At 35.5% G+C, this 19819-nt stretch overlaps 1 pseudogene across 1 annotated transcript; it reads left to right on the forward strand.

Moving 5' to 3' along the window:
• The first annotated feature begins 17884 nt into the window (after positions 1 to 17884).
• On the forward strand, positions 17885 to 18783 carry LOC308551337 (PIN2/TERF1-interacting telomerase inhibitor 1 pseudogene; annotated as a pseudogene). Its single transcript has one exon. The product of its transcript is annotated as a PIN2/TERF1-interacting telomerase inhibitor 1 pseudogene (transcript).
• Positions 18784 to 19819: the final 1036 nt, after the last annotated feature.

Below are 19819 nucleotides of genomic sequence, written 5' to 3' on the forward strand. Positions count from 1 at the left end.
GAAGGCTGATAAAGGAGTTAAACATAAGTTTGTTTAAAATTACAACTTCCGTAAATGGGAATGGCAGGTAATGTGCTTTTTAGTCAATCCTATAGTTAGTAGATCAGGAAGTGAGCCAGACTTTCAGCTATGTCATGAACTCTGAATGACTTTTAGTGGGTCATACAGCCAAAATCAATTTGAAAATCTGTAACATAAAAGAAATAATCTAACATGAAAGGAATGGGGGAAATAATCTCAATTCATTTCAATTCTCAACTTAAATTATAATAAACAGCTAATTCAATGACTTGGGTAAATATTTTGTGGATGTCATACACTGTGGTCTTGAATAATGAATATCTGAATCTCAGAGGACAGTAGAATCTTAATTAGAAGACAAGATTGAGGGACTGGGGGGAAAAGGTGAAGGGATTAAGAAGTACAAATTGACAGTTACAAAATAGTCATGAGGGTGTAAAGTACAGCATAGGAAATATAGTCAATGATAACTGTGTACGGTGCCAGTCGGGTACTGGAAATATCAGGGGGACTGCTTTGTAAATTATGATTGTCTAACCACTACGCTGTTCACCTTAAACTAATACAAAATAATATTAAATGTAAACTGTAAATTAAAAAAATATATATGTAAAAAAAAAGATAAGTAACCACTGACTAATAATTTAAAAATGAGATGCCATCATTTATTAAAACTTCATTGCAGGGACTTTGGTTTCAGTTCAGACATAGAAAGAGCGTGGAAGATATCACTTCTATCCTTGCAATGAAAACAAAACCAAAACTAAAAACAAAAACACTGGACAAGCTATCAACAACTTTTTTTGGACACATCAGAGAACTGAGATTGCAGGGCAAACTACTATCCCAAAATCTAAAGAGATGGGCTCTTCCAAAAAGACAACTCAGGTATTTACTTATCTGGAGCAGAAGTCAATGGACAGATGTCATATAAGCTGGAAGATACATTGAACTACAAAATTTGATGAACTGCTGGAGGTTGAGCATGGCTATCACGAGAGTGAGAAGCTCCTGGGAGTTGAAATCATGTGAAGGAACCCACACATTTATAGGTTTTTCCTACAGGAACCAGGCTTTCACAGAATCAAGAATCCTGATAAAGCTACCCTCCTGACCCTACCAAATGGCCCTAGCTGGTAGAAGAGAAGAGTAGTCATTGTGAAATGCACCCACACCCTTCTCTCTTAGAGAACAAAGGGCTTAAACTCCAGGAGGCCTGACATTGACAGCTGGCATAAGGGAAATCCCTTTCAAGCTGGGTAAAGGTAACTCTGCACTGTCTCAGCCTCCCTGTGTCACTTCAAAAAAATAAAAGATTAAATGTACAGAAGAGAAGACCTCAATTACATAGACTGGGGACACTGGAGGACGCCCACAGTACACTCCAAACACTAGGATTCAATCAGATGATTGGAGAAAACTCCCTCCAACACACACACACACACTACCACTACTATAATAATAAGCCTTCAGAAACAGTAATAGTGGATTACAGATGGGAAAACAGAATGAGAAACTCTGAGAAGTACAAAAGGAAGCCTTAAAAGCAAGAGGGGAGACAAAAATAAGGACACTGGCCTGACCAGTATGGCTCAGGGGTTGAGCATCAACACTCATGCACCAAGAGGTCTCCTGGTAGATTCAGGTCTGGATACATGCCAAGGTTGTGGGATCGCACCCCAGTACGGGGTGTTCAGGAGGTAGTCGATCCATGTTTTTCTCTCATTTATGTTTCTATCTCTCTCTCTTTCTCTCTCTAAAAAATCAATAAAAACATATTTTAAAAAAACAAAAAACACAAAGTCACTGGAGGAATCTGAAACCTCTGGTACCTGTAATACAACAAATACCAAATACAACCCAACTCCTGGCCACATTAAAATAAATCCTCACATTATGAATCTCAGTATTTAACACCCTGTACAACATGTCTCACTTCCAGCAAAATATTACAAAGCATGCCAAAAACTAACAAAACAAAACAATAAAACAGTCTGAAGATATAAATCAGTCAACAGAACCAGACTCAGATATGACATCAATGTTAGAATTATCAGATAATTTAAAATAATTATGATTAATATGTTAAGGATCTAACAGAAAAGGTACACATCAAGCAAAACCAGATGTCAGCAGAAAGATGGTAACTATGAGAAAGTACCAACAAGAAATTCAAGAAACAAACAACAGTCATACAGTAGCAGAAAGAAAAATTCCTTTCAGGAATTTCTTTGAGTAGACTTGATAAAGCTGAGGATAAAATCAGTGACCTTGAAGAAAGATCTATACAGATTTCCCAAACTATAATACAAAGAGAATAGAACATGAAGAAAAAAAAGAACAGACATCCAAGAATTGTGGGACAATACAAAACAGTGTGACATATGCAAAATTAGAATATTAGAAGAAAAAGAGAACGGAACAAAATTAATATTTGAAAAAATAATTGCTAAAAATTTTCTAAAATTAGTGACAAACATAGAACAAGCAGGATAGATGCAACACACACACACACACACACACACACACTCAAACTCAGAAAACTAAATACAAAGAGAAAAAATTTTTAAAGCAGCCAAAGAAAAGACCTTATAATAAAGTTTATAAAACTCTAGCAATCAAGGCCAACCAAAGAAAATTAAAAAGAGCAAAGATACAAAGAGACAATATCAGTAATAAAAAAAGGGTCATCAATACTGATCACAGAGCATTGAAAGAATGTTTAATATGGGAATACTATGAACAACCCTATGCCCATAAATTTAGTAACTTAGATGAAAGAGACCAATTACTTAAAAGACACAACCGACCAAAATTCACTTAAGAAATAGATAACCTAAATAAACATATATTTACCAAACAAATTGAGTTAGTAGCTAAAAATCTATCACCCAAAAATGCCAGGCCTAGACCATGTAATTGGTAAACTCTACCAAACATTTAAAAAAGAAATAATTTTAATAATACACAATCTTTTCCAGAAATAGAAGAGGAGGGAACATTTTCCAACTCATTTTATGAAGCCAGCAGTATCTTCATACTTGCAACAGAAAGACATGCAAGAAAAGGAAACAACAGACTATTATATCTCATGAACACAGAAGTAAAATCTTCAAGAAAGTATTAGAAAATTAAATTCGACAATATATAAAAGGAACGATGCACCATGGTCCAATGAGGTTCATATCAATCAATTTATTTCACCATATTTTAATAGACTAAGGAAAAAATTGTATGATTATACCAGTAGATACAGAAAAGTAGTAAATAATAAATAATACCCATTCATGATAAAAATTCTCAAAAACCTAGGAATAGAAGGAAAATTTCTTAACCTAACAAAGGGTGGGCATGAAAAACTTACAGCTAACATCATACTTAATGGTGAGAGACTAAATGCTTTCTCCCTTAGGTCAAGCACAAGGCAAGGATTTCCCCCCTTACAACTCTTATTCAACATTGTACTAGAAGTACTAGCTAGTGCAGTAAGGCAAGAGAAATAACTAAAAGTTAGACAGATTGGAGAGAAATAAATAATACTGCCTTATTTAAAGATGACATGAATGTCCATGAGAAAACTACTAAGAACCTACCAAAAACCCACCTGGAACTAATGTGCAAGCTTAGGACGGGCACAACACAAGGTAAATATGCAAAAGTCAACTGCTTCCTCATATACCAGCAATGAACAAATAGAATTTGAAATTTTAAAAAATATATGTACCATTTATAATAACATCAAAAATAAAGCACTTAGGTATAAAATTAACAAAATATATGCAAGACCTATGTGTGGAAAGCTACACAACGTGATGAAAAAATATAAATACACATATATTCTTAGTTCTGCACACTAGAGTGCCTAGAAGTAATTACATCCCAGTAACAATGAATACAATCAGCAGCCAGATCTTGATTTCTAATACCATTCTCCAACAAAAATTTAAAGACAGAACCAGGGCTTCTTGAGGAAATGGATGATGGTAGGGCAGAGGCAGAGAATATATGTACAAGATGAGCCGGGAGCATCCTGTAGTGCCAGAGAGTAAGGAAGTGCTTATAAAACAAGTTTCAGGCATGTCAAAGGGACACAGAGGCTAAATGAAAGAGCCCCCAATGGCCCAAGCTGGAAAAACTTGAGCAACAAAAGAAATGAAGTGGCACTGGATTATAACCCAAAGTATAAAATAAATTTCTGTAAGTCTAGACTGATATAAATAAATGACAGAATAGATTAATAAATGGGAAAGAACAGACAAATCCCCCATGCAGAAGAATTCCAAATAATTTACATATATACTCTGCACTCAAGAAGGTAGAACATAACTCTGTACTCTTTAAGTTTGGGCTGCATATAAAGAGTTCCTTCCAAAGATTGCAGTATGAAAAAAAAGAAAAATTTGTAAGGTTTTGCAGTGGGAAAACCTTACAAATACTACCTCAGCTGGCTGGTCAAGGTCAACATCAACAGTGATAAGTCATCTCAACAGTATGTTCCCTTGATATGATTTAAAGAAAATGGCCCTTTACATCTGTGGTTTTTCTCCCCTAAACACACAGCCTCTGTCTAACCATGAGAAAAATATTACAAACCCAAACTGAGGGGCAATCTAAAAAATCTGACGAGCATTTCTCAAAACTGTCAAAGCCATAAAAACAAAGGAAGTCTGAGGAGCTGCCATACATCAGCAGAGGTTAAGGAGACATGACTGAATGTAGTGCAGTATCCTCGATGTGATCATGGGACAGGCAAAGGACATTAGGAAAAAGCTAGCAAAATCCAAATAAAGTATGGAGTTTATCTTAATGTACAAATGTTGGATTCTTGGTTGTGACTGGTGTATCCTAATAACGTAAGATGTTAACGACAGGGGAAACTGGATACGGGGTATATGGGAACTGTCTGTACTATTCTGGCAACTTTTCTATAAATCTAAACCTATTCTAAAATAAAAAGTTTACTTTAAAAAGTAGATAAGTGCTTTGGAGATAAGTAAATGCAAGAAGAGGAATGGGGAGTGCACGGTAGGGAGGGATAGAAAGTTAGGGGTAGGCATGACTGATAAAGTGACATTTAAACAGACAACAGTATGTGATTCCCAGAGGGAAAGGGGGGTTGGGCGGCAGAAGAGGGTCACCTGGGGATAAATGGTGAAGGAAGGAGGCTTGACTTGGGGTGGGACACATACAATACAATATACAGATGATGTGTTACAGAAGTGTACGCCTGAAACCTATATAATCTTATTAACCAATTCACCCCAATATAAAAAAATAAAGACTTGAAGGGGATGAGAATTAGCCTTACAAATTACTGAAGAAGACTGCCACAGGCAGAGGGAAGCCTCCGTGCAAAGGCCGGAGGCAAGAGTGTAGCTGGTATATTTAGAGAATAGCAAAAAGGTGGATTGTAAATGCAACACAGGGACCAAGATGGGCAAGAAGGAGAGTTAGAAGTGGCCAGAAAGATAACGGATTATAGAGAAGATGATGAAGTACATTGTAATCCACTGTGTGATGTCAGCTTTTATTTTTAATGCAACATTGAGGCATTGCTTGGTTCTGAGCAAAGGAGGCACATCATGCAACTTAACTTTTAAAACCATCACTTTGAACCTAGAACAGACATTAGTAAATAATACATTACTGAAAAGACTGCTGAAATCTGGATAAAGTCTGTAAATGACAGTTAATATAATTGCATCAATGTTAATTTCTTAGTGTTGACAAATATAATATGGATGGTTATGTAAGATGTTAAAATTAGGGAAACTGAGTGAAGGGTATGTGGGCACTGTCCGTACTATCTTTGTAACTTTTCTGTAAATCTGAAAGATTCCAAAATAAAAAGTTTATTAAGAAAATTAATTGCATACAAAGAGGGCAGATCTCTTGTTAAGTATTCTTACCACCAAAATGGGGAGCACAAGGAAACTTTTGGAGGTGATGGGTATGTCTATCACCTTGATTGTGGTGATGGTTTCATGTGTACGCATATGTCTAAAATCATCAACTTGTATACATTAAATAAGTGCAGCTTTTTGTATATCAATTATATGTCAAAAAAGCTATTTAAATAATAAATCGTGTTGCCATCTATATAAAAAAAGAAAAGAAACTGCATTGTAGGAAGAGAGGAGAGACCAATTCTTCCAACCAGAGGACTGGACCTGCTACACACCAATCCTTAACACACCAAAACCACAAGCTTCATTACACTCAGAAGGATGGCTAGAGACTCATTCTAATACTCACCTGGTGGTCAACAGCAGAGGGGGTCTCTCCTGAGACTCAGACCAGGAGAGGAGATTCCAACTACAGAGGAGGAGGGAGGTTGGAATTACATAGGTCATAAGCAAGCAAACTTCAAAAGCTAATTTGAAAGCCAGTAACATACATGTACAGAGCTCCTCATAAATGCTCAGTAGAACATTAGGATGGAGGGGTTGTTGGCCCATGGGTGGAAATCCTGAAATGCCCCTTAGTTGACATTTTACTGCATTTCTCCAAATACTGAATTCAGATTCTCTCTAAACATCAATGGGCTGATTTCTTCATCACTTTACATTCCATCACTTAATTTGTGGCCTTGAGACTCTAATCACAACTTAGTTTAGATAAGTTACCTTATCTCTAATACTGGGATGATACTATAATACTTCATAGTCAAAAGGCAGGGATTTAAACTAGATGGCCATTGACAGTTCTTCCAGAGATTCATCAACGCCATGTTTAAGGTGCATATTTAAACTGTCACTTGCTTGAGGGGGCAAGCTTTTCTCTGGTCACTTTTTTCCCTTTAGAGAAAGCTGCTTCCTCTCTTGGAATCCCTTCTTTCTCTGCTACATTGGTTAAATTTCTTATTACTTGCAATTTAGCAATAACAAAATAATGGCATCTGCACTAATATGTAGTTGATACCTATTTGTGGAGCATGGGAAGGAAGACTTTTTGATCAGAGAAAATCAAATCAGTCTTTTCTGTTAAGCTTCAATGTTATCTTTATTCCAAGCAGTGAGCAACCTTTCTTGAGAAGATAATTTGTCCCAGCAAACTTGCATTCATATGTGGTATCATCTATAATTAGGTCATTGTTGCTTTTTGTTTTTCAGCATACCATATCCCTATTAACCTTACCTTGGGACAAAAATATGAAATATTCTAACTCAGGGAATGATGACGTACTGAAAACTGCATGAATTACTTTCTCTTTAAGAAAAGGGATATTTCTTTAGATGTGTTTCATTTATCCCCAGGAATTCCAAAGGCTCTGAATGACATCAATGAGCATCACATTACTGTCAGTATTTTTTTTAAATCCATTAATTATTCAAAGTAAGCTAAGAGGTGTTTCAGAGACACAGCGAAGTATTTCAATAGATACTTCCAAATATCTTATATAGTTGTTTAATATTTATGATGCTTCTATAATGTGTTCTCACCTTTATAAAATGCAATCACCCTAGATCTTTTCTTCGAAACATCACTTTCCTCACAGTAAATAAATGGCTATAAAAGCTGGGCTAGATAGCTTAAATTCATCTTTTATAAGATTAACATCTTAAAGCAATTTGTAGAATAAAAGAAAAGATAACCTATCTAGTGTTAATAAAAAATAGTACCTTATACTTTTAATGCTTTATAAATTATATATCACCTTTTTCATAAATTAACTTGTTTGAGCCTTACAACAACTCTGAGATATAGTTAAAGCAGGTATGTCATCTCCACTTCATAGGCGGGGCAACTGAAGCTAAGAGAAATGGCACAACTTTTCCAAAATACACACATTAAAAAAGAGAAAGGAATTAATAACAAATAAACTAGACTTTGATATCTGATACAATGATCAATGTCAGGCTATAGAGCTTTGAGTGGAATTACTTGTATTAGTATGAAAATTGTATCACTCTGTTTTCTCCTTCCCCAGATGAAATTGGAATAGGCTTAAGGTAATTTCATAATCATGTATCTCCCTCTCAATATATTAGAAATTACTTGCAAGTATACTCATTTGCTTTCACATCACTGTTAAAAAATAAGTATAAACAAATAGAACTCACTGTGATGGTTAGTATTACTTTAACAGATGGACAACTGTCTCCCCGAATGGATGTGTTTAGAAGAAACTGTACCCATCTCCCAGATATTCATCTTTTAAGCCCACAGATACCCAGCAGATGTGCTAAATGAACATTCCTAGAAATTCTGGTATAGTCTGTGTTTGCTAAACAGGTGCCTTACCGTCCTTAATATTCTAAAGGTGAGGACAGGAGACGAGTGGAGGGCAAGGTGCTCACACTGGCCCCGTTTTCCAGGTAGGGTGCTATATGGATAATAAAAATAAAAGATAATAAAGGGGAAGATCAGAATTAGTATAATGCAGACACTGTTATATTTCTATAACTGCCTCACCTTTATAATCGATTTTATGTTTCACTACTCAATTTACACCCAACTTAGAGTTGTCTTTCTAAGTATGAGTAAAAAACAGGTTTCAGCCTACCTCTTGTACATTCAAGACAAATGCTTCCCAATATTTGATTAACCCAAATAGCTCACTGTTTAGAGAGGCTTAATATGCAACAAATTATAGTGTTTCCTAATAAGTAAACATAAAATGCCTTGCCATGAGCTCTAACTACTTCATTTAAAATAAAATTACAGATTTTTATTGCTCATTCATTATGGACAAAGAACAATCCTACACACAATAATAATCATGATCATTGTTGGTTTTCAATAATGTTAATGAATAATGGAAACAGTGTAAATTCCTGATTATTATATCAGAGTTTATAATCAGTTAAACTAGGATAAAATTAAGTTTTTCATCTAACCTTGTAGTCTGCTGAATCTTAATTTTTCCCCTGATGTTTGATACGGTTCTAATTTGTACCTATGAAGTAGGGAAAGTTTTAATCAGCAAATAATTTCATGTAAAATTGAAAAAGAAAACAGTAACCTAAGTAGTTTGGGGTGATCACTGCAAATTTTGTAGTCCAACATATGGACCAGTGGGAGTTTTATTTCATTATCAGTATTTGGAATTCCATTAAAGAAAATAGTGGTAGAAAATCCATTCTATGAATTTTTCATGTTAAACTCCCAGTGAATATTTTTTTTTAAATTTTGGAAGTAAATATCTGATCTAAGAAGGTATATATCTTTTCCTGAAGTTAAATTAAAGGACATAATATTTCTTAGTAAAGATAAATTTTAAAGCATCAATAATATTGAATGTCCCTGTAGAAAACCAGTTTGTCTCTACTTATTCCAGGAAATATTACTCAGAGCTCTTCTCTGTCCATAATTCTGAAAAATTCTGTCAATTTTATAGAGATTGACTTACTAAGATACCTTAATCTAGGTGTGATATTTATATTTCTTCACAAATTGTTAGCCCTTTCAGTATTACCTTTAACAATGCCATCAATGTTTGCCATCTGAATACTATGTATAACTTCTTCACTGCTTTGTCAGTTCTATAAGTATTTTCCAAACATACTCATTCCTTAGCATTCCCTTGACAAGAGATACCCGGTTTCTCTTTTTCTCTTTACAGAATATATTTTTGGAAAAAATTCAGACTTTGTGTCTTTATCATGCCTCAATAACTCAACTGTCAAAGGAAGATGACTTCTTGTTGTTAAATCCAACAAGGATTTCCAGTATTCACATTTTTACTATTTTTTTTATATGTATTTCTCGGTAGTAGTCAGTATTGTTGACCACTCCCTCCTGAAACACTTCCCCTCCCTGGCCTTCATTATATTATACTTCTTTCTGCCGCATGGGCCATTCCAACTCACTCTGCTTTGCTGGCTTTTCTAAGACTCAATTGGTGACATTAGTTTTCTGTACCTACCCAGTCACATCTTGTGGTTTTTAGTACCATTGATGTACTTCTAGCTTCCAAATTACCTGCCTGTGCTTGAGATCTGCCTGGTATACCAGGTTCATTTATGCATCTGGCAATCTGATACATCTACCTGGATATCGGATTGGGGATGCACTTCACAGAGCATTCCACAAGAGAACTCTTGATTTCACCTTCTACAATACCTGCTCCTCCCTAACACTTCCCAGTCTTAATAAATAAATTTATGTCACAGAAAAGAAGAGAAATTACTGCACCAATGTCCTTGAATAGGCAGAAAGAAATTAGATCTAGTGCACAAATGAAAGGGTTAATTTTTGCTGGGAGAAGAGTTAGTTTACAGTGAACAAAAAGAATGCAAGGCGTGTGAGCACAGATGCACATAGTGGTGATGGAAGTTTGTGGAAATGATCTTTCACATTCAGCTGAGACTCACGGTGGGCGAGGGGTTAAGCACTGCACCAAGATCACATCAAGCTCCATAATAAACTACTAAACTTCCTGTGTAGTGATGGGGCATCTTTTCGGCAAAGGAGACATGGATCCACCATGGTTGCCTGGCACGTGGAATATTTTCATAAACTTCACCAAACAGCTAAAACAAAGTACTCTTTTAAGACTAAAAAATTTTCAATGGTTTGTCTTTGGAAAAGCGTTAGGCCATCAATATATAAGGAAGAGTTTGTTACAACCGGGAACAATCAGTTTCAAACATATTATTTTAGAAGATTAATATCAGGAATCGGGCTGAACAGCTGCTCTTGGAAACCTCAATTAAGTCAAGGAAGACAAAGAGAAATTGTAGGAAAGTATACTGGCAAACCGTAAGGAATGCAGCATTGTTGTGTGTCACAAGAAATATATCCTCAGCAAGTAGAAAGATCTTCATTATATTGTTTTTGAAAATGTATGTCTTGTTCCTTTAATCCATTGTCCCTAGTTATGAAAACTGAAGGTTCCTAGTACACGTTTTAGTAATTCCTTCTGCATATGATCTCTCATCACTTTTCAGGGCTGTAACTTTGGTTGAATTTACACAATTACAAAATGAGTTATAATTATTCTATATATTTCTTGAAAAGAACACCCGCTTCTTATCCTAATTGCTCCCTTCAGGGCCCCATACTCAATACCTGATGTGAGATATCTGCTCAAGGACTATGTACTGAATGACTGGCAACCCTTCCAATTTTTAAAGAGCACTCTATCTGCTTTCTATGTGTTCTGATCTTCAAGCTAAACATTTCCAAAATTTTCACTAATTCTGCATATGTCACTATTTCAACCTTCCACTCAGCTTCCTTTGAACATATTCTAGTCTTTCAAAGATTCTTGTAAAATGTGGCAACCATAACTGAACCCAACATGCCACATATGGTCTGACAAATACTAATATTCTGGATTTATCAGTTCCTTAATGTGGACATCATTCTTCTATAAATGCAACAAAGAACAAAGTACATTCCGAAGAATGGCTGATGTCTTAGTATTCCACCACTAATGCGTTCTCACAACAGATGTAGTTCATATGAAAAGCATGTATCATGCACACTCAAAATATATTGAACAGATTTTTTTTTTATAAAGGATTGAGGTTGACTTGATATCTAAATATCTACATGCTTCTAATTTACCTTCCTGAAGTCACCTAGAGATTCATAGTCACGAATAACTATTAAAATATCTAAAACTATGAGTTGAATCTCTGTTGGGGCTGTTTTCTGCCAGTAAACGTACATATACAATAGGTTATAGAATCTTTATTGAAAAAAATTGGGTGATACCCAATATCAGCTCATGAGTTACATAAACCAAGATCTAATCAACTATGTTAAGGACTGAGGGTTTTTTTTTCAGCTTTTGTGAGGTATAACAAAATTGTGAGGTATAATAAAATTGTATATATTTAATGTGTACATGATGATGAGATATACACATATATTGTGAAATTATTAGTACAATCAAGTTAATTAACACATGCATTTCTTCACATAGTAACCACTTTTATGTGTGTATTGAGAACATTTAAGATCTACTCTCTTAGCAGATTTCAAGTATATAATATTTGTATCAATTTTTGTTCTTATAGAATAATCTCAATGAATTTACTTTGGGTAAAGAGTGTTGTTTGAAAAATATTAAGATCTTTTAAAAGTCAGGGAATATAAAAGTTCTACCATGTGAATTTCTTTTGTGAGAAGGCAGAGCTTGTATCAGCAATGATGAGATCAAAAGTGTCCTTAGGGAAGTAGTAAGCACAGGCTGAGATAATGCTTTCATCATAATGCAGAAATTTTTCTATTAGTTTAATTTTATCACTAATGGCAGATATCCACTTTATCAGTTAGAAGATGGATAAATATTTATATATGGCATGTGTATATATAATAAATGAATTTGGGACTATCACCTATAATGATAGAACAATTGTAATAGAAGTTACATTACTTTTCTAACAGGTGTATGAGGATATTACTGAAGTGAAATCTTGTGCTAAAATTTCCTCTGGACTTAGAAACATGAAATGCAATAATCAGAAAATGACATAAGTGAAAAACATATTCGTGGGCATTAAGCCAGGGTTTAAAAAGTAAACATTATGGGGGGGGGGAAACATAAAAGAGAAAATTAAAGTATCAATGCCTCTGGAATCCATTTAGAACACTATTCATAGAATAATGTGATTTTATAATGATTTAGGTCATTCTCCTATATGATACCATTAGGTAAAATGACAGCATTTTCCCTCATTTCACTGATAAAGAGATTTGGGCAGCATTTCAAAAGCCTCCCTTCAACTAGCAGAAAATGTAAGGTCGGCTGCTTCTGGTAGCACTGCCTAATGAATGGCACTGATGCCCCTTCAACTCCTGGAACATGAAAGTCCTAGACAAAATTGTTCATTCACAGCTTAGCTATATATAGAGAAAAAGTTATCCCTAGTTTCCAGGAGTAGAAAGGCAAGCCAATACCACAGTGTTAACTCTGCAGGTTGATACCATGGTGCTTCAGGATATGATCAAGCCTGAAAATAGGCACTGGTTGCACAAGACTGAAGTTGTAATGCCCACAGAGGATGTGATTTGATGCCTGTATGAAATTTCATGTGAGGAAATGGGACTGAAATGCCAGCAGACAGCTATTAAGAGGACTGGAAAACTACACTTTCTGGGACAAGGAGGCAGCAAGGACAATTGTCACCTGCCTAGTCTTCTCGCTGGTAAATAATTAAGAGGTCTCTGAGAAATCAAATCTTAGATTCTGCCACAAATTTCTAACTCTAGTGAGATAGAAGAATCCCGCAGTTTGACATTAATAATCGAACTATCATCTAATATGAAACACCTGGGGTGGGTGTCAAACGACAAGGAGTGCACTTCCACAAACTGGGAAACCCTTCCTAGAAAAAACTGTTCTACAAAAAAGGAAATTTCTCCAATATATTTTCTAAAGTTACGGTAATTTAAAAAACCAGTTTGGCCCTTACCATGTCAGTGTCCAGGTCAATGCAAAGGATGGTTATGGCGCCTGGAGGCATGGAGATGCTGAGGATGAGGAAGAGCGGGATGTTCTTACCGGTCACGGTGTATGAGATGGATTTCTTCAGGCTGTCAAAGATGAGATGACCTGGGGGGAATGGCCAACCTGCTGTGAGAAGCATAGCTAGGACACCCCCCCCACAAACCAGCTCCTGGACAAAGAGGCCACTACAAAGCATTGTCACGATGCATGAAAAGGTCTGGAGGTGCTAGGCCTTGACAATCCCAGTTTCGTTTCTAAATTGTGTGACTATTAATTAGAGTCAGGATTTATTAGCATGCCGTATCTCTGTACTCTTTGTTATTGGATTCAACATGGCTAATGTCATCTGATCTCTGAAAATTCAGCACGGTTGGGCCTGATTAATACTTAGAGATGTTTGTGAATGCCAATATAAAAGCCATTAGAAGATTAAGGCCGATGTGGAAGGAACCCGGGCTTGGGTTCCAATCTCATTTTCTGCCTTAACTGGCTTATGACTTTGGGCACCACTCACCTATCTGAACTTCACTCCTCCTGCCTTGTAAGATGGCTTGATATTCTTTCAAAAACTGTAATCTCTCCCTGGACTCCCTGTTTCATTTTTTCCATTGCACTTATCTTCTTTTAATATGCTATGCAACTTAATTTATTGTCTGTCTTGTTCCACTGGAAATTAAATGACATGAGAACAGGGATGTGTCTTTTTATTCTCCACTGCTGCATCCTCAACATCTAAAATAGTACCTGGTACACAGCTGGTGATCAAAAAAATCACTGAACTGAATGGATACAAAATACTAAGCAGTGTCAGGATCATACGAGGTCTCAATATAATGATAACTATTACTACTATGTGGATTGTCATAAGTTTTAATAAGAAGAAAGCAGGGAGCCTAGGATGCAGAATTCTGGGGTTCTCCTATTTACCTATGGCTATTGCCTTCAGAAATCTTTGGAAAAGAGGGTAATAATTTTGGCTCATGCAGTCAATTTAGTTTGTTTAGTTACTTGTAATTTGTTTAGTTACTTTCATAGGTTCTTGCTGTTATTTTCAGGCTCCAACTGAAAATTTTTTTAAAAAGTTAAAAAGGATATATCCTGCTTTTTAATTTTCTTTTTTAAACTTAATTTTTATTTTTGACATTAATTTTCAATGGCAAAGCATAGAGGAAGGATTGCTATGCAATTATCCTTAATATTTTTCTGTTGTTAATAATTTATTATTATATTATTTTATTCCCATCTCCCACCCTAATTTTGATAATCCAACATTTAAAAGATAATAAAGGAAAACAAAATAATATACCAATCTCATTTAGATATGTAATGTTAAATACTAAATGGTATATTTTGAAACTGAATGTATCATTGTATTAAACAAATCAAGGATTCCATTTCCATTAGAATGTTGAACAATCCTACCATGTAATACTAAAACAATGCATAAGAATATTTTTTAGTCATCATTAGACTGAGAAAAAATGCGATGAATCCTCAAATGCCAAAGAGAAATTAAAAGATGAACTACAGAGAAGTGAGCAACTTTAAAAGGCATCTCTCAAGTGGAGGCATGTACTGAACTTCTGCTTGTAGGAGGAGGGGAAATACACCCCCTTGGAATTTCTAAACACACACTGATCTGAAGCAGGTGGGTTTGAAGCTCAATTTCACACTACTTGCAAGGAAACATAAATCCTCCTGGAGGAATAACCTTCACCCCAAGCCTGTGGTAACCCAAGGAATATGCACACAAATACACTGTTGCAAGGATTTTATACAGACAGATAAAACTCCATGAAGTATACAAGGAAATAAGCCAGTATGATGAAGTCAGAAAAAAATGTAGAACCAAGTATACAAAAATTCATATGTAGGATTCATCAGACACAGAAAAAAAAATGTTTAAGGTGTCTAAAGAAATAAAAGAAATTTAAAATAACAGCAAGAACCTATAAAACTAAACAAATTACAAAAAAGAATCAAATAGACTATCTCAATATGTAAATACTATAAAATTTGAACTTATATACTTAAGATCAGCTAAACAATAGATTCAATAGAGATAAAGAAAAATTAATAACTGATACAGGTGAAAAATTATCCAGAATATATAATAAAGAAAAAAGTTAGTAAATATATTAGATAGTAAGAGAAGTTAAAGATAGAATAAGAAGGTCTAATATCTTTGAATAATGCTCTTCCATTTTCTTTATCCCCTCCTGCTGGAAATCCAATTAGAGATATATTAGCGAATTCTCCAGAATTATTGAAATACAGCAAACCTCAAAGTCATTCAGTTATACATGAAACACTTTTTAATGGCCATACATTTTATCTTCAAGCAAATAAAAATTTCAATAAATTGCAATCATACACAATATGTTCTCTGATATAAGGCAATTAAGTTAAATCAATAATAAATGATAGAGTATCCTTGTATATTTATAAATTATAAACATATTTCAAACACCACACTGATAAATTAATTAACCATATTGGAAAGATAGTTAGATAATAGATACATTTAAAAAAGTACTTAAGCCCTGGCCAGTGTGACTCAGTTGGATGAGTGTCTTCCCATGCACCAAGGAGTCACTGGTTTGATTCCCTGTCAGGGCACATGTCCAGGTGGCCAGCTTGATCCCCAGTAGGGGGCATGCAAGAGGCAGAATATCAGTATTTCTCTCTCACATTGATGTTTCTCTCTCCTCCTCCTTTCCTCTCCCTCTAAAATCAATAAAAATATATATTTTTTAAAAGTACTCAAAATACTATAAATCAAGCATTCATATTGGGAAATGGAAAGGTTGAACTTTATGGTCCAAACATATAACTGAAAAAGTTTGAAAAATAAGAACAGAATCTTAGGAAAGTAAGATTAAGACATAATACAGATATAAGGACAAATTTATAAATTAGAAACAAATAAGAAAATGATAAAACAGAGAAAATCAACAATATTAATAATTTGAAAAGATTAATAAAAGTGACAAAATGATAGGAAAGCCAAAATAAAACATTAGAATAGGAAAGGGGACAGTAAAAATGTTACAGAAAATAAAAAGTTGAGAAGATGAAATTACTACAGGTCAATAAACATAAAACTTAGCTCATGTAAACACATTTATAAAAATATTATTAAACAATATTGACACAAAAGTATATGGAAAATATAAATAGTCTTTTGAAATAGCTAAATAGTAAAGAAATTGTATTAGAGCTTAAAATTTTTCCTACAGATTCAAGATTCCCTGCTGAGCAAGTTTTACCTGAAGGACTTTAAGGGAGAGATCAACAGCAATACAGTCATAGTAGGGGAATTTAACACCCCACTGACTTTACTGGAAAGATCATCCAGACAAAAAACCCCCAAGGAAACAGTGAACCTAAATGACACACTAGATCAGATGGATTTAATTGACATTTACAGAACAGTTCACCCCAAAGCTGCAGAATATACATTTTTCTCAAGTACACATGTGTCATTCTCAAAGACAGACCACATGACAGGACATGAAACAAGTCTCTACAAGTTCAAGACAACTGAAATCACATCAAGCATCTTCTCAGATCACAATGGCATGAAATTAGAAATCAGCTATAGTAAAAACATTGAAAAACAGTAGATGAGTGGGTAAAAAAGCTGTGGTATATTTACACCATGCAATACTATGCAGCTGTAAAAAAGAAGGATCTCTTACCCTTTGAGACAGCATGGAGTGCCCTGGAGAGTGTTATGTTAAGCGAAATAAGCCAGGCAGAGAAAGACAAGTATCCCATGATCTCACCCATATGTGGAATCTAAAGAACAAAATAAACTGATGAACAAAATAGATGCTGAGACATAGAAGCATGGAACAGACTGATTAAACTCAGAGGGAAGGCGGGGGTGGGTAGGTGGGTGGGAAGAGATTAACCAAAGTTATATAGAGTAGTGAAGGCCTGGGGGGGGGGCGGGGGGCAGGTGCAGGGTAGAAGGGATCAATGGAGAAAAAAGGAGGACATCTGTAATACTTTCAACAATGAAAATAAATTATAAAAAATTAAAAATATATATTCCTCCTTACAGTGGAACCTTGTATAGAATAAATAATAGCTTTGAGATATATATAAAAAAATCTTCCTCCAAAAGATGCTATAAATAAAGTTAAAATTTGAGCAATAGTGTGAGAAAAGATGCTTGGAGTGATCCTAATTCTAATGTACTCAGTATTAATATACAAATAAAGGTAAATATACACATATAGATATTGATACATAGATATAAATATTTGCATGTGTGTGTGTGTGTAACAGAAAAAAAAAATTCTGAATAGCTAATGACATGAAAAAGATATTCTATGGCTGCAGTTCTCCTGGCATGCAAGTCAGGTGGTTCCAACTTCTCTGCAAGCTAGTAGCCAGGTAGCCCCAGTTGCCCAGGACCAGTGCCCTCGGCAACACAGGCTCTGTGACACATGGATGCTGTCTGAGCATCGGCGGAAGCAGAAGTGGGCTGTGGATCCAAGAAACACTGCATGGACTAAGGATGAGTCCAAGTTTGGCAAAAAATGCTGGAGAAGATGGGGTAGTCTAAAGGAAAGGGTCTAGGGGCTCAAGAGAAAGGAGCCATAGATCATATTAAAGTTCAAGTTAAAAACAACCACCTGGGACTTGGAGCTACGATCAGTAATGAAGACTCATGGAGTGCTCATCAGGATGACTCAACCAGCTTCTGGCTGAACTGAATACTTGCCATGGGCTGGAAACAGCAGACGATTCCTAGGACAACAAGGAAAATCAATCTTTCCGCCTTGAAGAAAAATCCAAAAAGCATATTCACAAAAGGGAAGGATCTATCATCTAAGAGCAAAACAGATCCTGACTGTATTTTTTGGGAAAAGACAGAGTAAGAAGACTCCCAGGGATTATTTTAGCCTCGCCACTCCAGATGGGAATGAAGCCTCCAATGTAATAGCCAGGGCCTTCACCATCCAGGAGTATTTTGTCAAACAGATGGCAGAAATAAAGAACAAGCCACACGCTGTGGCTGCAGGGCCTGACCTTCCCGGAGACCCAAATAGAAAGGGAAAGGAGAAAGGAAAAAAGTAAAGAGGCAGAAGATAAAAATGCGGAGAATTACACCCAACCCAAAATGAAGAAAAAGAGAGACCAAGTTGAAATGGGAATTCTGAAGCTTCTGCTGAGGATGGAGAGGACTGCGTGTGGCCACATGATGACCAGGACTTACAACCAAAGCCACCCCCCCCTCAAAAAAAAGAGAAAAGAAAATGCTAGAAAAGCAAGTTGAGACCGCAGTGGGTGCTATGCCAGATGAAACACCAGTGAAAGGGAAGAAAAAGAAGAAAGGTTCCAAATAAATTCTCTCCAGCCAGGGCCTTCCAACCACTCTGAGTGTTGGCAGGCAAGCAACTTTGGCCTGAAGTCAGGGCAGAGGCCACCCAAGAGAGTTCGTGCACATTTTTTAACAAGCCCGTGCATTGCTGAGTCTCGTCCTCTCACTACATTTTTCCCAAATCATAGTCCCAGAACATTTTAATGTTCCAAATCATGGCTCTTATACACAAATTTCTTTGTACACTCTTAAAAAATTATTCTATTTCCCCATTAACCAGAAAAAAAGGATGATTATAAGAAAAATTTTAGGTGGGCCTGACCTCATCAGGTGAGCCTTTTTTTTCCTTCTAATTTTTATTTTTCATTAAATGTATTGGGGTGACATTTAATAAAATTACATAGGTTTCAAGTGTACAATTCTATGCTACATCATCTGTATATTGCATTGTGTACCCACTACCCAAAGTCAAATCTCCTTCCATCACCATGTATTTTGACCACCTTTACCCTTTACTACCCACCCACCAGCTTCCCTCTGGTAACCACTATTCTGATGTCTGTGGCTATAAGTTTGTTTTTTTTTGTTTCTCTTCTTTGTTCATTTGCTGCTTTCAGTTTACTCTCCCACGTATGTGTGGAATCATATAGTTCTAGACTTTTTCTGTCACACTTATTTCACTTCGCATGATATTCTCAATATCCATCTATGTTGTCCCCAATGGCAGTGTTTCATATTTTCTTATGGCTGAGTGGTATTAATGTTGTATATATGGACCACATCTTTATTCAATAATCTACTAAAGGGACACTTCAGTGTTTCCATGCCTTGGCCACCATGAATAATGCTGCAATGAACTTAGGGGTATATATATCTTTGCAAATAAATATTTTTACAAATTTTTAGGGTTGGTACCTAGAAGGGTTGCTGGGTCATATGATGATTGTTTTATAAAATCTATAGCCTAAACTGAAGGAAATCACCTTTTCCCTTCTGAGTCATAAATTAAATATTAGATTCTAATAAGGTAGTGAATATAAGTTTTATAATTCAAAATATAG

The sequence above is a fragment of the Miniopterus schreibersii genome (genome assembly GCF_964146895.1).
Source record: "Miniopterus schreibersii genome assembly, chromosome: X".
NCBI lineage: Eukaryota > Metazoa > Chordata > Mammalia > Chiroptera > Miniopteridae > Miniopterus > Miniopterus schreibersii.